Here is a 5592-nt window from a genome sequence, read left to right on the forward strand (position 1 = left end):
TGTTATCACGTACGTATTGGTGGCCATCTTGGCAACGAGATGTTAAAAATTTTGTTCATTCTTGCAAGATCTGTGCCAGATCTAAGGTGCCCCATGAACTTCCAGTGGGTCTTTTACATCCACTCCCGCTACCCAATCGACCCTGGTCACACATCTCCATGGATTTTATTACCGATCTCCCGTCCTCTAAAGGGAAATCGGTAATTTGGGTTGTAGTAGATCGTTTTTCTAAGATGTCCCACTTTGTTGCCTTGAAAAAATTGCCTTCAGCTAAATTGTTGGCCTGGTTGTTTATCCGCCACATTTTACGTCTGCATGGTATTCCTTCAAATGTGGTGTCGGACAGGGGCGTACAGTTTGTGTCCAGGTTTTGGAAAGCCTTTTGTAACAGGTTGGGAGTCTCTCTTTCTTTCTCCTCAGCCTTCCACCCAGAGACTAACGGTCAAACAGAGAGATTGAATCAATCTTTGGAACAGTATTTGAGGTGCTTTGTGTCTGATTGCCAAGATAAATGGAGTGAATATATGCCCATGGCTGAGTTTACACTAAATAATCATGTCAACTCCTCGACTCGGTCGTCTCCTTTCCACATTAACTATGGTTTTCACCCCAGATTCTCCTCAGAAACAGGCAATGAATTCGCCTTTTCCTCAGTAGAGGACGTTGCTAAATCTCTCTGTACTGTATGGGCTGAAAGCCTGGCATCGCTGAGAAAAGCCTAGGCTAATCAAGTAAATTTCGCCAACAGAAAGCGCCGCCCTGGACCTGACTTTGTGGTGGGTGACAAGGTCTGGTTATCCACTAAAAATCTCCAACTTCGTGTTCCATCTTCTAAGTTTGCCCCGCGTTTTATTGGTCCATATCCCATTTCTGAAATAATCAACCCTGTGTCATTCAAATTATCACTTCCTAGGTCCCTCCATATTCACCCAGTTTTTCATAAGTCCCTACTCAAAAAGTATGTTCCGGCAATGGTCACTCGTTCCCCACCCAAACCAGTGATCGTTCAGGGGGAACTAGAGTATGAGGTGGAACGGGTCATTGATTCACGCAGAGTGCGGAATTCCCTTCAGTTCCTCATACATTGGAAGGGGTATGGACCAGAGGAGCGTGTTTGGGTGGCAGCCAGAGACCTTCATGCTCCTAGATTGGTGGAGAAGTTTTTCCGTTGTTACCCTACTAAGCCAGGGGGTCCTTTTGAGGGTCCGGAGGCCCCTCCTCAAAGGGGGGGTACTGTCAGGATACGGAGTCGCCGCGGTCTCCTTGCTGCGCGGCGTCTCCCTGGGAAACGTGTTAGGAGTTCTATTGGGTGTGCTTAGGTCATTAAGGGTTAATCTTTTCCTTGCCTTCAGTCTCCATGTCATTAGCCATCAGGTGTTTTTCTGCTGCTATTTAAACCCCACTCAGGCATGGATCCTTGCCAGCCATTCACTTTGTGTTTCCTGGTCCCCCTGCTCAGTCTGATTCCCTGTCTGTTTGTATTCCATATGTTTCTTGGTTTTTAGACCCGGCATGTATTTTTGACTATCCCTTGCCTTTTGATTTGGTACCTTTTATTATATCTCCTGGCTTGACCTCTTGCTCGTCTGACCTCGCCTTCTCTTCTGTGTCTTGCTGGGACTTGTGATCCTCCCTGGTTCCATGCTGTTTAGTCTTTTGTTTTGCATTGCATTTACACTGTGCTTTCTGTTTAGGTGTGACCCCGTGACTCCAGTCCCTAGGACTTTCAGGGCCTCCTCTCCCCTTATCCTAGCCGCCGGATAGAAGGTTAAGAGCCGTGGTAGGCGCACTTCAATTAGGAAGTGCATTGGTCTGCCTCATCTCAGATATTGCAGCATAGTTATAGCTGCAGGGCCTGCGACCCCTTTTGTCATTAGTTGCACAGTGTTGCTTTCCCAGCTGTGTCACTTTGCACTGCCTGACCCTGACTCCAATCCTTACAACATCACTATAGAACCCGATGACATCACAATGGAATTCCGTAATATCACAATGGGGCATTATGACATCATTATGGAACTCGATGACATTAAAATGGAACTTGATTACATCACAATGGAATTCCGTAACAACACAATGGAATTCCATGACATCACAATGGGGCATTTTGACATCACTATGGAACTCGATGACATTACAATGGAACTTAATGACATAACAATGGAATTCTGTGACATCACAATGGAATTCCGTGACATCTCAATTGGGCTTTATGACATGCCTTTGGAACTCGATTACATCACAATGAAATTTTATGACATCACTATGGAAATCGAGGACATCACAATGGGGCATTATCACATCATAATGGAACTTGAGGACATCACAATGTAACTCGATAACATCACAATGGAATTCCGTGACATCACAATAGGGCATTATGACATCACTATGGAACTCGATGATATCACAGGGTAACTTTAGAAAAATTGCATCTAGCCTGCAAAAAGGACACCTTATTCAGGTTTGTATACGGAAATATAAAAAAGTTACGAGTGTTTGAACACGGCGGTTACTAGAACCTTTTTCTTTTACTTTTGGAGTTTTGGATTTTTTAAAGGATTAAAACATATGAAAAACTGTATAAATGCGATATTGTGTTAATTGTGCTGACAACAGAATTCAAATAACATTGGCTACAAAATGAACACCATAAAAACAAAGCCTGTTCAAAAGTCACGCTAACATTATTATTCTCTAATTTTATCCTATGCTGATTTTTTTCAGCTTCCCAGTACATCATAAGGAAAGTTAAATGATAACAATGTGAAGCAAAATTTGTCCTTCAAAAACTTAGAGGGGTTTCCACGACAAACTGAGAATTAGCCCTTAAAGAGGACCTTTCACCATTTTTCCCAAAGGCAGTTCTATATACTGCCGGAAAGCTGACAGTGCGCTGAGTTCAGCGCACTGTCGGCTTTCCTGATCTGTGCCCGGTGTGAAGAGCTTACGGTCCGGTACCGTAGCTCTTCTATGGTCAGAAGGGCGTTTCTGACCATTAGCCAGGAAGGTCCTTCTGCCTCGCGGCGCCTATCGCGCTGTGCTGTGGAGCAGGGAGGAACGCCCCCTCCCTCTCCTGATAATACTCGTCTATGGACGAGCAGTGTGAGCAGAGGGAGGGGGCGCACTGTCAGCTTTCCGGCAGTATATAGAACTGCCTTTGGAAAAAATGGTGAAAGGTCCTCTTTAAACTAAACTCCCTCCCCCCACCTAACTTCTAATTTACTTCAATTAAAAAAAACTATAATAACCCATATCCCTGGAGCAGTCATGTGACCACCCCAAGGACACTTTCTGATAATCTGGTGACGTTTCATTTCCCTGCTTCCGAAACGGAACGTCACCATTACTCTTCCCCTGCCCCTATCCCCATAAATACTTACGAAGCCTTCCTGTGTCCGGAGAATGGCTCCTCACTTCTTCCTGTATTTAGCAGTGGGTTGAAAAGGTTAGCTAGGGAGACAGGGAGAGTGGGAGGGGCTAGTAATGAGCGGGATCGATAAACTTAGTGAGACAGGGAGTGTGGGAGGGGCTAGTAATGGGTGGGATCGATAGTCTTAGTGAGACAGGGAAGGTGGAAGGGGCTGGGCTTAGTGAGATAGAGAGCCCGAGATGCCGCTGGCCCTGTGTGCGCGCTCATAGACCAGTGACCATAGACACAGGGTGTCGGGTCTGTATTTGCATTGTGAAGGCTAGACTGGTCTATGAGCGTGCACGCAGGGCCGGCGGCATCTCGCCGCTTGGCTTTGCATATGTGACCGCGGAGCGGAATAACAGCATCGCTTCTGCCGCTGCTGGCTTCATGCAGGGCAGAAGCATAGTGATGTTGCTGGCTTCACCTGTGCTGGCGTCTAACAGTCCCCAGCATCCGCCTACCTATTACAGCGGACGCCGGGGAGTGTTAGACGCCGGCACAGGTGAAGCCAGCAACATCGCTATGCTTCTGCCCTGCATGAAGCCAGCAGCGGCAGAAGCGATGCTGTTATTCCGCCCCCCCCCGGAATAGCAGCATCGCTACTGCCGCTGCTGGCTTCATGCAGGGCAGAAGCATAGCGATGTTGCTGGCTTCACCTGTGCCGACGTCTAACCCTGTATTGGCGGTCCCTTCCCCCCAAAGGGTAAACTACCCCCCCCCTCCAGGCTCGCTCCCGTGCACTTAGCCCCTCCTCCCTCCCCCTGAGAGCAGGCTGATACATCACTTGACTCATGAGCAGCTAGGTCAGGGCTGTGGCCATAAAAAAATGAATAAAGTGAGATAGTGGCCAAACAAAGCAGTTTTGCTGAAGCAATGTATTTAGGAAAAGTCTTACATTCACATTAACAAGCAGTATAGATAGGATCCTTGTGATGGGACAACCCCTTTAAAGGTCAGAATTTAATTTATGAATTGTTAGCATGTATCATTAAAGTCAGTGAGGAGGGAACATGTAAATAGGAGTTACAAAGGGTTCAAGAATGAGAATGGAACCTTGCTAGGAACCAGGGTTGAGCGGGGTAGCCATACTGTGATCCAGTGCATACTTTTGCATGCACAGGGGGTGGTCGTGCACGATCCGACGTCATCTTCGGTCCCGCCTTCCTCTTCTTTCTTCTTCCAGCGACGTCCTCCTGTCCTGGCTCTTCTCCGCCTTCATCATTCCCAGAACATATGAAGCAGGCGCAACATAGGGCATCCGAATGAAAATCAATCCAGAAAAGAAACCTAGGGTTTCGATAAACACTATGTAATTGATACAAATGAGCCAATCTTTGTACCTCACAAAGGGACATTTTCAGGGTGAGCTCCAGCATATAATTCCATTGCTCTTCAGAAAGAGGCCCAACTTCCACCTCCCATGCTTCCCTAATCCACAATGGGAATTTATCTAAGTGTATAGAGAACAAGCGTCCGCCTTTTTCCAGGGTATCTCATGAGAAAGCCATATCTGTGAGATGTTCTGCAAGTATACCTACATACAAGGAGATACGCTCACAGCATTCAGCTGTGTCCTGTGGCACCTTCACAAAAACAAGCATAGCGCTATACATTTTACAGTGGCTGTGCTTTGCAGGCAGCTCATTCCCATTTACTTGAAAGGGACTGAACTGCGATCAGACCATGTAATGTCACATGACCTGTGAAGTAGTAGTGGTGCTCTGGGAGTGCTGCCATTGCTTATAAATAGTGATCCATAGATGTGGGACCCCTGATCATCTTCAGTTTATGATCTACCCTAAGGATAAAACCTGGAAAATATATTTAAAGGGGTTGTCTGGTTGCCCTTTAATTGGCAGACCCATAAAAGTTGCAGTGGTCTTTGAGGTTTTCTATCAATAATCTAGGCTTGATGTGGATAGTTACATGCATATGACAAGTGCATTCTGCTTGGATCATAATAATAAAGTCTGATCACTCTTCATATAGTCACTGGACGTTGTACTACACACATTAGTAGGCAGCATTGCACAACAGGAAGCCGGGATCATGTTATATGACCTTCCTAAAATGGCTACTGTAAAATGACCTTCCCAAGATGGCGGCACTTTCCTCCCCACCCCCCAGCACGCAATGTGTAGGTCACACAATGGGGGAAGGGTTAAGACTGCGCAGGC

This window comes from Leptodactylus fuscus, chromosome 2, assembly GCF_031893055.1.
Source record: "Leptodactylus fuscus isolate aLepFus1 chromosome 2, aLepFus1.hap2, whole genome shotgun sequence".
Taxonomy (NCBI): domain Eukaryota; kingdom Metazoa; phylum Chordata; class Amphibia; order Anura; family Leptodactylidae; genus Leptodactylus; species Leptodactylus fuscus.